Raw genomic sequence first — 20101 nt, forward strand, 5'->3', positions numbered from 1 at the left:
AATTTGATGGAGGCTTTGTGACTGTTTTATGGTTCATATTAGGGTTGTATTTATGTACACATTACTGAGAATTGTTGTTTTAATCATGTCATAAGCCATCGTATGGACATCATGCCATCCAGTATAGACAAACTCCCTTCTCAGGCCGTGACAATAAGAAAAGGGAGTATTATGTAGCTGTTCTCAGTTTTGTAGTTCTAATCTCTTTTGGTTTCTTTTTTGGTTTCTAATAATGCATGGATTAATTTTAAGGCAGCCCAACCTTTTCATTATTCCTGATCTTACCACTAGATTCTCTAGGACTCTTGCAAAAAAAATAAAAAATAATGAATTCTTTCTAATTTTAACATTGTAAAACTGAACTAACACATTTCACTATCAGCACGATATAACACAGTCCAGCTATCTTAAACGGGTGCTGTGTCATTTCCTTAGAGCCAAAAGCATCTTGTTATTTCTGACATTTCATTTGGATTTCATTTGGAATTTTTATTTAATAAAAAGAGATTCACTTTCAGTATTACCCACCAATATATGAGACCTTTAAGATATCTGCATCAACTGAAAAGAAATTACAACACTTCTTTCTGAAGTCTACTTTTAACATACGCTATATCTATCTTTGTTTTTGGCATGACCTTAAATGTCATTCAAGAAAATCTCTTGTGTCTAATAACAATGCATATTTATGGGTTCACTTTAATCCAGAAGGATCCAAAAGCTTTTGCATACAAAATAGGGATGGTGTAAAAATTCTCAAGTTTCAAGTCCTGATGCAAATTCAGTTGTTTCACAGGAATTTGCATTAGGATGGGAAATTAGACTTGCCTCTACTGCATCCAATTTCAGAACTTTGCAAGAGATAAAAGGAAATAAGGGAACTTGGACTGAACCATTGCCGAGAGCATACATATTACTTCACAGAGGATAGGTAGACAAATACTTAGAGAGCTTCAAGGAATCCTGATCACTATTGGGGCAAAAAATCTGAAGAATGGACATTTCTACAACTCTTTATGACTACAGAAAGAACCAAAATATAACCCCAATGGTTAAGGCATATCCAGTGCAACACAGAAAGGTGACATTTGGCACACAGGTAATATGCAGCTCAATACACAATAACCATCTTCAGGAGTTAAAAAGTTCTAAGCTTATAGAAGGTGTGGGGCATTGAGCACTCAGTTCTAAAGGGGCTTATAAGCATGTCTCTTTGCCTCGCAATGAACACATGAAAGTTGGGGTGGATGGGATGAGGCCAGCACACATGTCCTGACACATCTTACCTTTGGGGTACTAAAAGAGAGCTAATTGTAAATAATAAAAAAATGAGTCCATTTTGCACAACATTTCCCCTATAGCAGGCTTCCTCAACCTTTGCCCTCCAGATGTTTGGAGACTACAGTTCCCATCATCCCTGACCACTGGTCCTGCTAGCTAGGGATCATGGGAGCTGTAGGCCAAAAACATCTGGAGGGCTGAGTTTGCGGATGCCTGCCCTACAGCAACAGTTGAAAAACATGGAATTTCTACTTGTTCTTGCCTAACGGGTTAGCTATCAAGTCTAGAGAGGAAAGATTCTATCTAAATTCTGGTGATAACTGTTCTGCTTATGTGCAATGTAGGCAGCAAGTGGCAATGGTGATCCTGGTGATGATTTATGGGAGCCATAGGCCAGGTTTTCTTTCTCCTCCAGGTTAGACTATGATATCAAGACAAAACTAGCAGCAGTGGAAAAGAAGCGGTATTAACAAAATTCTTAACAATCAAGTTATATAGTGTTGTTGTTTTTCAGTTGTACTGTATCTCATATTAAGATAGTTACAGATAGGTAGCCGTGTTGGTCTGCCATAGTCAAAACAAAACAAATTCCTTCCAGTAGCACCTTAAAGACCAACTAAGTCAGTTCTTGGTACCTTAAAGACCAACTAAGTCAGTTCTTGGTATGAGCTTTCGTGTGCATGCACACTTCTTCAGGTATCTGAAGAAGTGTGCATGCACACGAAAGCTCATACCAAGAACTGACTTAGTTGGTCTTTAAGGTGCTACTGGAAGGAATTTGTTCATATTAAGATAGTTGGACCTATTATTAACATATCCTTCATTTTGTCTGTGCTAAAATACCAATTTTCCCTTATTAAAATGCCATTCAGTTTGTACTTGAACAAGTCAATTCTTAAAATAACCAATACAGTAACACAGAAAAATGATGGGTTAGGGATAGATAAATACATACTGAATGGTGAAATCAATACTTTGTCATTATACATTGCCAGAATGGTCAGCATTAATGCTAATCAGGGAAGGTGCAGAGCCTCCAGAAGGCACTCATGGAGAGGCGCCTTGTGCAGAGATATCAAAGGGACTTGATGTCCAGTTTTTCAGCATCCCTAAATGTAACTCACATCATAGCTGGAATGCAAAAGCAGAAGATATAATGTACCAGCTGTGCTACACCACATAACTTAACTAGCATAAATTGACAGGGAAATTTACACTTCACAAGATGTGGTTTTTGAAAGTATGATATTATCGAAGCTGGAATGTGGCTAGGGCAGCAGTACACTGCCTTCACCTGCAGAATTTCAGAAACATCCTCACACCTGGCTAATAATTTCTGAGATATCTTCACTGCTGTCAGTAAGCATTGTGTTAACAGATGTTATTTCCTCCTATTAGAATAAAGAATTCATGTTGCTCCTTCCTCTTCTGTATTCAAAATTCCTGTGTGTTGCATCCCCCACCCACACTGTAGATAAAAGAATGGTAAGCGTCTTCCTCATAAAACATCCTTGGTATATGGATTAGTGAAAATGTCATCCTTGCCCCCCCCCCCCGCAAACTGTGTTACATTCCCCACACAGAGCTTCAGCCCAAAGCTTTGCAACAGTAAATTCAGTACCAAGGACAGCAAAAAACATCTGCCACAATCCTGAGCTTTTCCTCAGCAGCCCTGTTTTCAGTTAGTCTCACGTTTATGCTTTTAAGCCCTTCATAAAGTTTAAGAAGAATGAATAAATCAGGGTCCTATCATTACAGCATTACATACTCTGATAGCAATTCCCCCTCCCCCCAAGCTTCAGACTGTTGCCCTATAGCTCAGCCTTTCCAAATCTGGTTCCTTGCAGATGTTTTGCATCCCTGACTCCTTGACCACTCTGTCTGACTCAAGAGGGTTGGAGTGTAGCCATGTCTGGAAACCACCAGGTTGGGCACGGTTACCACACTCATGTAGCATCGACGTTCCACACTCAAACTGAAACAGTGTTTCCCAAAAATAATTATTTGTACTGGTTTCAAAATGGTCTGGGCAATTCTAGATTACCTGGTTTCACTCTACATGCTGGTACTGAATTACACAACCAAATAAAAAAAGGGTCCTACTTCTCACTGTTAATCAGCAGGTGGTGGTAGCAAGTTCTACTGTGGAGGATTGAGGAAAATCTGGACTTTCCAGCTCCCTGAGTGATGCAGAGACCCATAGGGGCCATAGCCCTGTAAGAAACTCCTGGAATGTTACATTGCATAATGCTCAGGTTTTTAATAATAATAATTAGAATTAGAATTAGAATTAGAATTTATATACCGCCCTATACCTAGTGTGTCTCAGGGCAGTTCACAGAATAAAATCAAGATGTAAAACCACAAAATACCTAATAAACAACAACAACAACCCAATAGCCCCCCCCCATTTTTTAAAAAAGTATGTCAATCAAATCAACCAAAAGCCTGGTTAAAAAGGAGTGTTTTTGTCTGGTGCCTAAAGATGTATAATGGAAGCAGCAGGTGAACTTCCCTGGGGAGAGCATTCTACAGAGGGGGAGCCACTGCAGAGAAGGCCCATTCTCGTGTTGCCACCCTCCGGACATCTCAAGGAGGAGGCACACGAAGGAAATCCAGCCATGGTCTTTCTTTCTACTAGGTCCAGGTACATTAATTCATAAGTGACTATTGGACTCTGTAAAAACACTTCAGTAAATGTAATAATAAGTATATATATAACCATGAGTACAACTGGAAAACTTGCTTCAAGCCCCATGTTGGACAAAAGATGAATCTCGTTGTCGCTTCCACCTCTACAATTCTATGATTCTGTGAACATGTGCCTTAGAATCATAGAACTGTAGAGTTGGAGAGTACCCTGAGGGTCATCTAGTCCAACCCCCTGCAATGCAGGAATCTCATTTGAAACCATGCTGGACCCTGCTTAGCTTTGCAAATGCTCTAGCAGTTTTATTGCTGCACCACTAGGAGATCTCATTCTGGCATATTTGTGAACGCTTTAAACTCACAGATTTTTCCATGCTGACCTTTTACAAAGTTTATAGTTGGAACAATAAGGATTCATTTTAGCAAGATGGGTTGTTGGCATTTCATTCTTTCAAAATGTCTGTTGTTTCCAGTCAAGCTCCCCATGCTTAGTGAAGCAATCTGGAGCCTGGAGCAATACTATCTCATTACCACTGCCAGTACTTACACATGAAATAGGTTTGTGCTTGGAGACACCTACCAGGAAAAAGAGAGATGTTGTAGAAATGGCAATTGTGATGTGATATGTTTTTTTGTTTGCAAAGGAGAAATCATACACATTGGAACTTCTGCCTCAAGTTTAACCTAATTTGATGGTACTGTATTGGTATGTAATAGGAAATGATGGAATGCTTACACATTATAATATATGCTTATATTTTGGTATTCTGTTTGTGACATGAGGAAGTAAAAAGTTGAAAGTTGTACAACATTGCTGGAAGACAGCAACTTAAAACAGCCACGAGAAACAGAAATGTGAAAATAGTATGTTTACTGAGTTAACATACTTGTGGGCATGATCCTTCCTTGATTCTCTCTTTCTCTCTCTCTCTCTTTCTCTCTCCTCCCTCTCCACCCTTGTGATTTATCAGCTGTTTTTGAGAGCCAAGAATCATGCAAACAGGACATGTAAAAATAGATGTACGCCTCTAGATCTCAAATCACACAACAAACTCAACTAAGTTATATTCAGAGCGGACCCATTAAAATTAAAGAACCTAACAATTTTTTAAAAATTTCAGTGGGTCTTTTCTGAGTAAAACTGAATTAAATATCACCCTATTGTTCCCCTAAGTTTGAGACACAGACTCACTCCAGCACCCCATTATATGTTGATTTAGCCCAGGCTGGAAGCTTGAACTAGTGTCTGAAAAACTGAAATTGAGAGACTGGGGGCTTTTTGTGTTCTTTATATATTAAGAGTAAATATATATATTATTGTAAATATAGATCATGAATCTATAGCTAAATGCCTGAATGATGGAGAGATGAATAAAGAAGAGTTGTCTGCTAGAGCATTTCTTCTGATGGAGAAGGGAAGAATAACTGGGTAATTTTCACATATTATGCAAAATAGAACCATAAAACCAAATTAGGACAGCTTGAACTATAGATGTGAACAGGAAGCTCTGACATCAGATGCTGGGGGCAGAGAACTTCACTTAGGGCAAGCTAAATTATTTGACAAAAGCATGCCTTGCTGACCTGCTGATTATATTTTTGAATCATTTTCTCTTAATGCTATTGAACTATGACTCCCCACCCCATGTACATGCACTTCTTTATTGGAAGCATGAAAATATTAGGCAAGGAGTGTAGATAAAAAAAAAGAATTGACTTGCATCCTAAATGAAATCCTTGGGGTTCTTATGAACATATTCTATGCATTGCAGTGCTCAGAAATTAGGGCAATACAACCATTCAGGGGATTCTTCCAGCTAGACCCATTGTAGCAGCCTACATCTGCTGCAAAAAATGCAAAAGGTCAGGAAATGGATGGAGCATCCAAATGGACCAAACAGGAGCCAGGATTGTATGGGAAAGTGCTGCTGAATAATTTCATTATTTATTGTCAGGGAGTTGCATGGCAAATGGGGAGGGCAAAACTGAATGGTGATCATGCCAGGCTTGGAAAATTATTTCAGATCCATGGGGATTTTCATAATACCACCTTCCTTTTTGCCAGCAGCCTTGCACAGAGCTAATCATGATTTCAGTGTCCTATGTGTCTCCAGATAACCATAGGCTTTCCCCCCTCCCCACCGCCTGTACCGAGTAGAGCATAATGCTGTTTGCACTGGCACAGCTCAGGGAGTTTCATATATTTGGGAAGCCACACTGTAAATTTATTAGTGCCAGACTTATCAGCTCATACCTTTTACCACCAAAAGCAATTGCATGGAGGTGCTTGGATGGAAAGAAAGCTCCAGTATGTACAAAGCACGGGAATCTTTCTAGAACCCATTCCAAGTTGGAGATGAATTGTGAATATTTACTTATTAATGTTGCGCTTTGTGTGTCTCCATAATTAAACATTACCTTAAAATTTGGAAGGTTGAGTTGATTAGTGGACCATTTCAAGCCTGCACAACAAACTCAGGCAGTATGTTCCCCCAGCATCCAGCATCCTTTTCTATATCTCACATTAACACAGTACCAGTCCCTTATCCTCTTCTTTGTAACCTCCTTCCATACTACTTGACTTCTTGACAATGGTTTTTAACCTTTGCTTTTACAGTTCTTAGTCATTACCCTTTCTCCTTTTTATGCCTATCCCATCTACTGATCTGTTGTGTGTTGACTCTTCCCCTTTTTCATCTTGACCTTGAATACTCATTTTTGCTTTTCCTTCAGCAAAATTCCATGGAGCCTCTGGGCCTTTAAATTCTGCAATCATGTCTTCTAGCAGGAACAGGGACAAGGGTTCACTTTCTCACTTGACTCATTTGACAGCTCACCTTGAAGCTTAATCCCCCACTTTCAGACCTGGCTACTATCAGGAGCTATGGAGCATAGCTGTCAATGTTTCCCTTTTTAAAAGGGAAATTCCCTTATTCCGAATAGGATTCCTCGCAAGAAAAAGGAAAAGTTGACAGCTATGATGGGGAGTAATAAAACTGATTTAAAAGCATGTTGGGAGGGTTCCATTTTGCTTATAGGTTCCTTGCCACCATTGCTTGATATTTAAGTAATGAATTGTCAGAGCTTATAGAAGCCTCAAATCTGACACCATTAAAAATGTGTGATGAAACATAGTTGTGACATAGCTTCTGAGGCCTTCCATTGAAGGGATCCCAGATAAGAGTTTGAGCATTGGTACAATGAAGAAACTTATTCCTACCTGGAACTAGCGCTGGTCTCCAATTCCAGCCCCAGAAAGTTCTATTGCCATTGTTACACTATTGTCCTGCTGCAGCGTGGCTCTTCTGGGATGGGCACGTGGTCCCCTCCAGCCTACTTGGAGAGCATCCTTGAGTTCTTTTGGGGCCATAGGAGCAACAGCCATGATTGACAGAAAGAGAACAAGTGGGAGCTTCTTGCTAAGTGTGATTCTGCCCTGCTTATTCTTGCTTAATGGTAGACTGTAGTGCAATTTACGTGTTCTCTGCCTTCCTTCCCTCTTCTGTGTTGTTTTGTTGTGTGTGCACAAGGTGTTGTTTTGACAGTTACTGATGAATGTCAGATCACGGAATGAATTATTCTTGCGGTACTGTCTCCCCCTCACTCCTCACTCTCTGCTTTGCAATCATTTATACTCCCACACTGTTCTGTAGGAAAGGACCAAAATGTGCTTATATCCTTAGGACCACTTAACCTCTTTTACCTACTTCTTGTCACTCACTAGTCTCATCATTCAGAGTTATCAACTTCTTGGAGTTTTCCTCACTGCTCAAGGCCTTGTTCTCTGACCTTTGTGCCCTCACATATTCATATCCACTGTAATGCACGGGGGGGGGGGGGGAGTGAGGCAAATTTCTCCTTTTTTTTCCTCCCCGCTGTCATCAGCTACACATTGAATCTTCACTTTCTACCATAGAATCAGCCCCCTGTGCCTTTACATTTCTTATTAGTATTTATTATTTATCAAATTTGTATACCGCCCATCATTCAAAGACTGCAGAGTGGTTGACAACAGATGAAAGGAGAACACAAATGCATAATAAAAATGAGAACAATAACAATACAAAACCAATAACCCTTCCTTCTACAAACACATATAATTAATATTGCATTTAATTCCCTCAGTAGTGAGGAATACTGTGTGCACTTCTGGTAAAGAAAAAATATTGCAGTGCTGGGAAAGATGCAGAAAAGGACGACAACTCTATGAGGAAAACGCTATAACCTTTGTTGAGTTTTAAGCTTTTAAGAAAGGCAAATGAGGGACATGAGAGAGGTGCGTAAAATTATGCATGGTGTGTAGAAAGTGAAGTTTCCCCCTTTCATGATACTAGAATCTGAGCTCATCCAGCGAAACACAGTGGTGGGAGTTAAAGTCAGACAAAACTATGGAATTTGCTACCACAAGGTGTAAAGATAGTCCCAACTTGGACTAAGAATACCCCTTAATGGCATTTGGTGAGGAATATTAGTGGCACTCCTTTGTAGCTTGTGGGCTTCTGATAGGTATCTGGTTGGCCGCTATGGGAATAGAATGCTGGATTCAATCAGCCTTTGTGGTCTGAATCAGCAGGACTCCTGTTCTTATGAGTGGTAAGCCTTGGTGCAGTCATCAGGATGTACACCATGACATAAGGCTTCAATTTGGCTCTGAAAGTTGTCAGAGCAAGGTGTCTGCCTTGGAGCTATCTGTGGTCCTGCAGACTGTGTCCAGGGAATGCTTCCTCTCTTATCTTTATTGTCTCCAGATGGCCTTCTCCCATTCTCCTACAGTTGTCTAGCTGCTGGTTTTTGCTGCCTGCCAAACCGTGTGATTCCAACTGGTGCCAGTACATTTTGTCCCATCTCTGCAGGCCTCAAACAACCAAGCGGGAAACTGCTTGTCTAGTAATCTATTTAACTACTGGAGAAAACAGGAGATACGTAGCTGCTCCAGCAGCATATCTCTATTTCCTCACATCCAGAAACCTAAGAAGGGCTTTTACTCTTGCTAGAAGCTCGGCCTTGCCCTCACTGGTTCTGGAAGGCTCCTATAGTGTCACAGCTAAAATGGCTGCTATTTCTTTAATGCGAATAAAGCTGGGTCAGCATGACTCAGCGGTCTGCACCAAGTTGTATATATAAGTGAGAAATGTTAGTTTGTTGCTGTGGCTGGTGTTTGGGTTGGTTGGTGCTGGTGTGTATTCTTATTCAGTCGTGTTTTGCACAAAGACTTTTAAGAATAAAACTCTGCAAGGATATTCTCATTGACTCTTTTTGTGCCGACAAGGGTCCGAGGACCAGGCTGAGGAGACAAAGGGAGGTCAGAACCCTTTCCTTTTTTTTTTCTTTTTTTCTTTTCTTTTCTTTTTTTTTTTTTTGCTTTTTGCTTTTTACAAACACTGACATATAGAAGGGTCCCATACACACAGAGACTTTGCGCCTGCCCATTAGGGGAAATAGGAAGCCTCAAACATATATTTTTTAGATGTCCTTTTTATGTTGAGATACATAGAGACACCACTGATCCTTTGCTGAAGAGGCTCGCTGATCTTTCAGACAAGTCTAAACTTAATTCTCTCCTCTTAGGCAAAGATCATAAGATGACCTGGCTGGTAGCCAGATTCTGCACCCAGATTTGTAGGCACAGATCATCCTCTAGAATAAAATAGCTTACTAGGGAAATGCTGGTCGCCCTTTGGGGCGCCTCAGGGTCAATTTTTTATGGTAGTCCAAATCTCAGTTGTACGGGTGTATTTATATATATCACTTTTAACTCATGAGCTATTGCTGCAATCTGCTCCGATTGTATATTTTATCTTTATTAATGCTGTTTTTATTGTGTTATGTTATGTGAGCTGGTCTTTGACCATAATAAATTATCTACCTACTGCAGAAAACAGAATCCATGACCACAGTCACGTACGTCACAAATTTCCTTGCATTATACATAGCTTGTTGGTGGTGATTCTTGTCGTCATGAATAGGATTTGAGGTCTTTCAATAATGAATAGGATTTGGGGTACTTTGGTGTAGGATCTGAGTGTTCTCTCTCTTCTTTGAAGGCATATATGGGAACAATCTAGCCCCACAGGACAGAACACATGACATAGTTGTTAATTAATCTGACTACAGCCAGAAAGCACAGTGATAATAGTGCTTGTAAAAAAAAAATTCATGCAGGTAAGGGGACATTTAGTATTTGACCTTCTTTCCATCTTTAAATCGCTCCAGGCTCTTTGAATTAAATTTGAATCTTCCAAGACAGTATCAAAGAAAAGGTTCTGCTACATGTCTGACATGCCAAGTCCCTTTGCTCACCCCCAGTGGTAAAACTACTGAATCACAATCTCATTGTACATGGACTCCCACTTATCCTGGCATGCTAGCAGCTTGTTTAGTTGGATATCCTCACAAAATGAGAACTTACCTTGACAGGACTGGTGTCATTAGGGTGATATGGTTTGTGCTGACATTCATTCAGAAACACTCAGGTAGTGTTCAGCATGCGCAGCATGAGACCTATATCTCCTATTGTGTTTTGAATGCATTCAGAAACAGAGTAGTGACAAGGATTCCACAGGACCAGCATGTTTCACACTTGGCCAATTCTACCACGGAGTAAAGTGAAGCAATCTGCTTCAGGTGGTGCCATGAGAGAGGATGGATGAATGCAAGGATGGAGTCTTGTTGGCACACCAAGACTTTTCAAAATGTTGGGTTCAGCAGGAAGAAGGCATCTGGGCTCCATTTTCAACAGTAAAATGTTTTGGTCTTGTACTCACATTACTTGTCAGGTCTTCCTGGCTGCCCTTACCTTCAGCCTGTGTTTTGGGTTCTAAAATGTGTTACCCATTCACTATAACCAGGAAATCTAAAAGTGGCTGTACATCCCCCCCACTTGGGGTAAAAATTACAGGTGCAGAAACCCTTCCAGACTGAATTAAGCCTTCCAAATTGCTGATGCAGTGGCTTTTGTGAGAGAACTGCCATTATCAATAGCAGGGCAATATTTTTTATTGGGCCAGCTAAAACACCAAAATCCATTTTGGTTTCATATTTTTGAGGGGTGGGCTGGGGCCTTGTCTCTAGCTTTTTCTTACCTTAAAAAAGAAGAAGAGGTAGCCGATGTATATATTCTTACTCATGCATCTTTAAACCTTCCTTGTGGTTGTTTGTGTCAATAATGTTTACATATTGAAAAGGAGATAATCTGTGTTTCAGAAGTACGAGCTATAGCCAGCACTAAAATATGGGGGTGGGGAAGCTTTGCTCTCCCTGTGAAATGAAACAAAATGAAACGAAATGAAACCTTTCACTTAGTAGTACCCAAGATTAAATCACATATATTAGACTACTGAAACCAAACCTATTGCATGAGAAAGTCTGCTTAAACGTTTGCTTCTCCAGAGGTTTCCAAGGAAGTCCTTGATGCCCTGACCTCAGGCACACATTTTTTGTGAGTGGACTAATGAGCCTCTATCATGTCAGTAGCAGAGAGCGCAGAGTTAAAAGATGTCTTACAAGTTTAATTACATATATAGTATGCATGCTTTGCATTATTTTCACTGTGCTGCCTTGTTTCTTGTTTCTTTTCCTTTTCTATAAAAATAAACATTTTTCATTTTATTGGGGAAAATCTCTTTGCCTTCTCCTACACTGCTCAACAGCTGACTATCAAAGAAGTGCAGCATCTCTTACTCTACACATTGCTCCCCCTTGCTGTCAGATGCTATGGCACTTGGTTTGGGTGGAGAAATTGTCAAGGGCATTCTTCCTTTTTACATCTGATGAGTGACAAACCCATTTTGACAGGGTGAAGTCAACCCAAGTGGATTTCATTGTGTGGGTGGGGTGGTGCAACTGTCTCAACAGTTCTCCAAACAATGATTCATCACATATTTTTAAAAAAATTCCAGAAGTTGTCTGAGCCTAGCCTGTGGTAGTAAATTGACATATGGAGATATTCTGGAATATTCATGTCTCTTTAACCATATGCTGAAGTCAACTCTGGATGAAAAATGAGAATGTAGATTTGGTTTGTGAGAGGCTCGCTGCAAGGCAGAACTCGTAAACAAGCTGCATCTTACAACAACCCGAGCTATTGAAAATTGGAGTGGTGAGGCAGTTTGCTGGGCAAATTGCCGACCACTGCTATGCATCAAGAAAAAAGCACACCAAGAACTCAGGCCAATAAATTTCACCAGTGGGAGTGGTCCTTACTCACAAATCAATGGTCAATAGTAACAAAAACTAATCCATTCAAAAGTATGTATTCTGACAAGGATTACAAATTCAAATAGAGATTACAAACTCAAACTCATAAAGATATGTATAACACAATAATTTGTTACAGAATTAGAGGTAAGAGTTTATGAGCAGAGATAAGTTTATGTTTGTCCGTAGTCAGATTCGGCGTGGAGGTCTTAGTTTCAATCACTGAGCAGAAGTCAGAAAACAGGACAGGGCCCTGTTTCGATGTATTCACCTTCATCAGCTGGACATATCAAATATTACATGAAAATACATTTAAATTCTAAATTATCATAAACTACAAAACAGTCATAAATTATAAAACAGTATTATATATCATTTATATAACATTTGTTTTTTTAAAAATAATTTTTATTAATTTTCCAATTTTAAAACGATACAACATACACACTTCATCAGACAAAAACAAACACACACATATAGTTTCATAACCTCATTTTCATAAGCCTTCTTTCTCGGACTCCCCCATACCTCACCCTTTTTGCATCCTTATTTTACAATTTTTCAGCAACCCTTTACTCCAATTAATTAAAACTTGTTATCTTTCTCAATTTCATCTTAATTCCACAAACAATTTCAGCTGCAATTCTGTATCTTCCTTTCCCTTGACATTTTAGCACTCATCAATATTGTAACAGTTCTTAAGATAAGCTTTGAACTTCTTCCAATCTTCCTCCACCGTCTCTTTCTCTTGGTCACGGATTCTGCCAGTCATTTCTGCCCATCCCATAAAGTCAATCACTTTCGTCTGCCATTCTTCCAGTGTGGGAAGTTCTTGTGTCTTCCAATACTTTGCTAGAAGGATCCTTGCTGCTGTAGTGGCGTACATAAAAAAAGTCCTATCCTTCCTTGACACCAGTTGGCCGACCATGCCCAAAAGAAATGCCTCTGGTTTCTTGTGGAAGGTACATTTAAGTACCTTCTTAATTTCATTATAGATCATTTCCCAAAAGGCTTTAATCTTTGGGCAGGTCCACCAAAGGTGAAAGAAGGTACCTTCAGTCTCATTACATTTCCAGCATTTATTATTGGGCAGATGGTCATTTATATAACATTTGGTTCCTTACCTAATTTTTAAAGGGTCGTGTAAGTTTGAAAACTTTCAGATAAATATATCCTGTTATTTTCTACATTTCTCAGGGATAACAACTGAAAATAATCAATATTAATAATAATTACATGTGTTGAATCAAATTAAAAACTCTAAGGCAGCAAATAATTATATGATTCCTCACCTACGTGTGGGTAGATCAACATGTATCTTGTATGTAGGTCCATATTTCTACCACACTGAGCAATGACTGTGTTTTGCCACTGTTGGCATCTGTCTGTCTTGAGAAACAGTAGAGTGTGCCTCCAGGGGGAAAAGTCAGACTGCTGTGTTAGCAGCACCAAAATGACCTCCTTGGGGTGCAAGCTTGGGCAGTGCGTATGCTTCACCTGGTTTAGTCACCAGCTGAAGCTGTTTCCTGGGGTGTGGCTGCTGTCTCATGCCAATGGCTTCTAGGAACCACAGGTGAGAGCTGAGTGCAGGGTGGGGACCAATGGTGGACAAACTATGGCAGAAGGAGCATGACGCATTCTCCACCAGTGGAACTGCCACTCCCCCAACACCCCATACACCCTACTACATCATTGCCTCCAACCCACAATTTCTGCCTCGACTAAACTGACATACCTTCATATAACAGATGTATCTATCTTCCCTGATTTCCATTTAACTACCCAAGACACATACATTTTTGATAATCTGTAATATCCATGTCTCTTTTCCTGCAGGACCAATGTCACCTTCATCACCAGCCGTCATATTTTTTATAGTGCCGACTGTCACTTCAGTGCAAGCATCCAAAATGATTTCTTAAGGTAAGGCTGATCTAAATTTGAAAATAAACCAACAGGGAAGGATATAAAGGTGAGCTCACATTTCCCACATAAAATCTCAGCTCCATTCTCAGGGATATGTGAGGGCACAACTTTATTTTGAACAGCCTCTGATGGTACCCACATAACTTTTGAGATCTTATTCTCAAAAATCTTCTGGGTGTGGAATATATCTGTGTTCCCTCTTTACAGTTAACGATGGTGATACATGATGATGGCTTTTCTTTCTGTGCAAACATTTTAAACTGGCATTTTTATTTGGCATCACAACAATTATGTCTTGAAGGTGTATCTGAAAGTTTGTCGCATTGAGAAAGAAATAGCAGCATGCACACCATAATGTGAGAAGATGAATTAAGAGAAGATGAATTCATGAATTCTGGGAGAGTAACTGTGTTCATCTGTTGCATACTGAGATAACCTAGTGCTGCAGTCCTGTGCATCTAAGAGCAAGTCCCATTGAACTGGATGGGTCTCATTTCTGAGTACACATGTACAACGATGGCACTTTAAAAGTGTTAATACATTTGTTGCGGTATGCTCTATATGTAAGCCAGAACTTTCTTCACTAGATGCATGGAATAAATAGCAAATATCCTGTAAATACATTCAACAAAGGGGAAGGAAAATGTTGTGTGTTGTCTGAATAAGTGTTGTTGTTCCTTTCATGAGATCAGTGCATTTATAGATGGACACAACATGAGGCTTCTGGAGTTAGTTGACAGATCTGGCACAGTGTTATCAAGCCTGACTCGGTGACAATGGAGAATAAGAAGACTGGCTGAAGAGCAGGAGACTTTTGTTGTGTTGTTGAGGATGGTAGTGGTGGTGGAGCAAAGATGAACAACAGTTGTGCTTTGTAGGATGAGACACAGAGAAGAAAGCAAGCCTGGGGAGATGGCATTCTTTGGATTGGGGGAATTATGTGCAGACTGAGAGGAAAATAACTGTACAGTATCTGAACAATTTGCCTAGGAATGATTTCACTAACACACTAAATTTAAACTGTGATGCTGTTGCATAGGTATCTCTTATTCCCCCCCCCCCGCCCCCACAGCTAAATACCTGAGTTGTCATTACGTTCCTTTGTATGTGATGGCCTAGTAACATTGTGAATAACAAGGAATCACTCAGGCATGCCTAAGGAAATGAAAAAAATAATGGATCATCATGATTGTTTCTGTTCAGTCAGATATTGACAACCACTCCCCTCTCTCACACACATACAGCAGCATGAGAAGCAGTTCCCCATTAAGAGACCCCATGCCATAGTTAAATACATGTGAATATTAAAACCAGATGGATAGGGCCAACTGTGAGATCTTTCCAAGCTAATAGACACCTTTTGCCTGTAAACCATGTGCTCTATCACTGGATTACAACTCTTCCTCATCCTGGAGATCCATAGTTGAGAACTGACTTTGTGCCTGCTGTCATATTCATTCCTTGAAAAGCAGCCCACATGCCTACTCTACTGATTTGAGCATGAAGCTATTTATGACAAACCAAGTTGTTTCCCAGGTTTGTGTTGGCACTTGATGAGGATGAAACATGTGCCAAGTATCGCAGTTCAAAAAGGGACACAATTTTTGTTTGTTCACTTTTTTCTTACACGAGAAGAAAGAGAGAAAAGGCTCCCAAATATCTGACATGCTGAGAAAACAGTATTATCCCCCTTCTCTACCCTCATATCAGAGCCTCTGAAAAAAAATTGCCAAATGGAATTTTGTCAGCTCTCCTGAAACTGTTACCACCTTTGGGGCTTAGAATAAGAGGAAGAAAGTTCAAGCCTAGAGGGTAATTTATTTCAAAATCTATAAGCACCCGAAAATAGAGGACTGAAATGAAAGTGTCTTTAAAACTACTGTGAAACGGCACCAACTTTCATCTGTGAATACTTGAAAAGAATACAGGAAACTGCACCTACAGCATATGTGGAAGAAGAAGTTATTATCTGGTTGTGCCATGAACCTTTTTCTCTTGATAGGGTTCTTCTGTATTTTTGTCAGGTTTCCCCAGACACATATTCACAGAGGTTTTCCCTCCACCTTTCCTCCCATTTCTTTGTCTCTCATTCTGTCTGGTGTAGTTCACACAAACAGCAAATGAAGTGGTAGAACTGCTTGCAGTAGATGCTAGGCAGCATAACTGAATGCTCCTCCACATATATCTATAAGCAAATATATTCTCAGGGTTGTGGGTTTGAGGTCCATGTTGGGCAAAAGATTCCTTCATTGCAGGGGGGTTGGAGTAAATGACCCTTGCAGTCCCTTACACACACACACACACACACACACACACACACACAAACGTAAAAGGAAATAAAGGGGGAAAGCCCCAGTGAACTCAGCAAGACTTGCTTTTGAGTAGACTTGTATAGGTTGGCGCAGTTCCTTCTTATTCTGCGAGCTGACAACAGTTTATTGAAAGCATTTGAGACCACTTATTGTTGAAATAATAGGCAAGGAAACATCAATATTTCTAAACCTAACCCATAATATGTGCACATGAAAGAGCCCTCACTCACACAACCCTGCTTTTGTAGTCTGAAGTAATACAGTTCAGGAATGACTTTAATGATTTCACTGGTTGGAAGTAGTCCTGTCTCTCTTCAAGTCACTTTTCTGAGGTGTTCCATTGCCAAAAATCAGGTATTGTCTTTCTAACATATATAAATAACCCTCCATATCTAGTTGTTTACTCAATTGTAGTATGTAGTGTTTCTAGCGGAAGAGTCCTTGTCCTTGGAGAGTGCTGTATCCATTTTCTTCAGTCTGGAGCAAGAACATGCAGCTGTGCATTTAGGTTGTGTGCTGCAAAGTGAATGTAGGATTGCATCCTGAAACTGACTGGCTTGGTTTATATTAAAATTCAGGCTGAAGAGGGAGGAAATAAAGGAATAAAGTGAGTATAAATAAATAGCTGAGATTCCACATTTTCCCAACACCCCCTTTAAAAAAAGACATTCCTAATTCTTTTGCTTTACTTCTTTTCAATGTTTTTTCATGAATTTAATGTTGTGCCTGATATATCACTTCCCCCTTTTTTAATTGCCATTTTACTTTTGAAAAATAATTTAGCTGAAGGCTTCTAATGAAGTAATGGTTTAAAAAAGATTACAGAGGAGATTATTTTGAGGAGGGGAAGAACCATTAGTAGAGGAACTGTAGTATCTGTTGTGCTGCTGTTTTGCTGTTGGATGGGAGCATGTCCTGTTTTACCTCCCATTTGCTGCAGTGGCAAGGAAAAGTAATCAACTATGCCAGCTTTAGGACAGATGTAAAGTCATACCGGTTCCTGGGGAATGTCAGTGGGGAAGAGAGGCTTGGGGGCAGAGAGAATGTAGTATCTCCATATTCACTCCCAGTATGCCCCATTTTCTATTGCTTTGTCAGTGGCACATGGTCAGTGGGGAGCTATGTGATTGGAGCTTCCCATTAGCTTGTTGGAAGACTAGGGAGGTAAGCACCATCCTACTGGCATACTTTCATCTCTGCTTATGGGCTGTATGTTCCCTTCACTAGTGGAGGTTTGACCATTCGTGCAAACAGGGTGCTGCCCTGCCAACCGCTGGCTGCCCTCAGCCAGCCTCCACCTGGCTGGCTGCTTATTTCCATCCAGGACAGGATGTTATCTTCCTCATCCACCTTTATCTCTGTGTTGCCTCAAGAGGGAACGGAATGGAGACAAAACTAGGCTTAGTTGGCTCTGCCTGTCACCTGCTCTCTGTAAGAACAAAGGAGGCTGTATATGGCATGAAGGGCTTTGACAGCAAGAACAACAGAGCAACTACTGATTTCTTGAGTTGCTGCAATAGAGTTTGCTGGTGAGGAGGGGATTGCTACAGAAAGCCGCTATTCGCTCTGGATCCACCTGGTGTTGGCCTTTCTGCCTTCGACCCTACCAGTCCCAGTGAGCACCAGCCACAACTGCACCGCACTCAGAAGCCCCTAAGGCAGGCATAGGCAAACACAGCCCTCCAGATGTTTTGGGACTACAATTCCCATCATGCCTGACCACTGGTCCTGTAGCTAGGGATGGTGGGAGTTGTAGTCCCAAAACATCTGGAGGGCTGAGTTTGCCTATGCCTGCATAGGATTGTGCCTTTTAAATGCAATCTTTCAAAATAGTCATGCTATCTCCTTTTTTAACCAAATTCTCACTTTTGTCTTTATTCCATTATAACTTCTGCCTTACTTTTCAAGTTCTTGTTGAGTTCTTCCTGAGTGTCTACTGTGCTTTTACTAGTTCAGCCATCTTCAATTTCAAGACAACAGATCATTACTTTTTTTAGAGTGATCATCACTTTTGCATCTCTCTTCTGAACTTTCAACTAAGTTCTATTTTGACTGTATTCCTTCATCCAACCTCTCCAAAACTACTATTTCTGATATCTTTGTGTGTGTTTGTCTTACACACACAAAATGTTCAGTTCTTCCTGGAATAAATTTCCTGGTGCTTGGCACATTTTATTTTTATTTTTATTTTTGCCTTTCTGTTCTGGAGTCCTCATTTTCTACATTTTTCTTACCACCTCGGTTTAATTTCTGTCAAAGGCAGCAAATGTCTTGCCCTCCAGATGTTGTTAGACTACAACACTGGTGCAACTCTGGGGGCCTGGACCCCCACAATTTTTTTGTGCCCCACACCACAGGGCTCCAACACAGCTTCTAGTTTTCTACCAGAAGCTGCGTCGGAGGCCCAACACAAACTCCCAGGCAATGTCCCTGGAGAGCTCAAAGGAAAGAGCATTCCATAACCAGGGAGCCACAACTGAAAGGCTTTTTCTTTGTTGCCACATAGCACAACAGCCCCTGGACTTATTTGTCTATGATACTATATCCAAAACAGATCACCCTGCTTTCAAACACAGATACAGTGGTACCTTGCAAGACGAATGCCTCAAAAGACGAAAAACTCGCAAAACGAAAGAGTTTTTCATTTTTTGAGTTGCTTCGTAAGACGGATTTCCCTATGGGCTTGCTTTGCAAGACGAAAATGTCTTGCAAGTTTGTTTCCTTTGTATTGCAAGTTTGTTTCCTTTTTCTTAAAACCGTTCATTCACTTCGAGGAGCAACTCATAGCACGCAGTGTGGTAGCCTTATATTAGGTTTTTTAAGACTTTGGTGATTTTTGAAGCTTTTCCAAAGTCCGTGCTTCGCAAGACAAAAAAATCGCAAGACGAAAAAAATCGCGGAACGAATTAATTTCGTCTTGCGAGGCACCACTGTACAAAGTAAATTTTGTAGTTCTTGCACTCTGTATAAAATTTACATTTTGTATGCATATTTTACATAAAATACACATTTATATGTGCACCTTTTGAACACCAAGACTGCATTGTAAAATCCAGAGAAGTGTGAAATCTAACTTGGAGTTGCATTTTGATCTGCAAGCAAGTTCAGGAATGTCTGCTAGGGTATGTACATATGTTGGAAAAAACCAGAACAAAGCAAAGAAAAGCATTCCCTTCCCATTCTTAGTGGAGGTTTCCCTAACTGTCTAGGGAAAGTACAACTGTGTGACTTTATAATATACCACAATGCTGGGTATATGGGTGAACCTGCCTCCTATACAACAGTACTTTTGTATGTCATGTGGTTCAAAGATGGCTGCTTTCTCTCCACTTTGCAGAGTCCTGGAATACCTCAGTGGTGGAGGAAGGGGGGGTGCAGTGGGTGCCCAAGTATCATCACAAAATGACAAAAATATGAGTTGTGGGTGTGTGTGTTTTTTTTTAAAAAGGGCTCATGAAACTTTTTAGTTCAGTCAACAAACACAACAAAACATGGCTGGCACTTACAGCGGGGTCTGCAGTGTGCCCGAGCTACGCGTCTCTCCTGGGAGTAACGTGGTGGCTTGGGCGCCTGCAGGCTCTGTGCTGCCTGAAATGGCAGTGTGGGGCTTACGTCTGCCCACTGCCTCACCCTCAGCCACCCTAAAGCTGAGGGAGAGGCTCCACACAGAGTGCCCCACCCCCATGGGTGGCTCACCCCGCCCCTGGCTGCAGGACGTGTGTGCCACACCAGGCACT

At 40.6% G+C, this 20101-nt stretch overlaps 1 protein-coding gene across 4 annotated transcripts in view; it reads left to right on the top strand.

Annotated features, from left to right (window-relative positions):
• Positions 1–20101, top strand: part of LRRC4C (leucine rich repeat containing 4C) — a 614780-nt gene that overhangs the window by 447585 nt on the left and 147094 nt on the right. For 3 of the 4 annotated variants that reach the window (XM_081835051.1, XM_081835048.1, XM_081835050.1), the window contains one exon: positions 13963–14049. The exons of the other annotated variant lie outside the window; for it this stretch is intronic. The gene's annotated coding sequence lies outside the window, so the exon portion shown is untranslated. The remainder of the gene's footprint in view (positions 1–13962; positions 14050–20101) is intronic. 4 annotated transcript variants of the gene reach the window in all.

Source organism: Podarcis erhardii (assembly GCF_964252035.2).
Source record: "Podarcis erhardii genome assembly, chromosome: 1".
In the NCBI taxonomy this organism is placed as follows: Eukaryota; Metazoa; Chordata; class Lepidosauria; order Squamata; family Lacertidae; genus Podarcis; species Podarcis erhardii.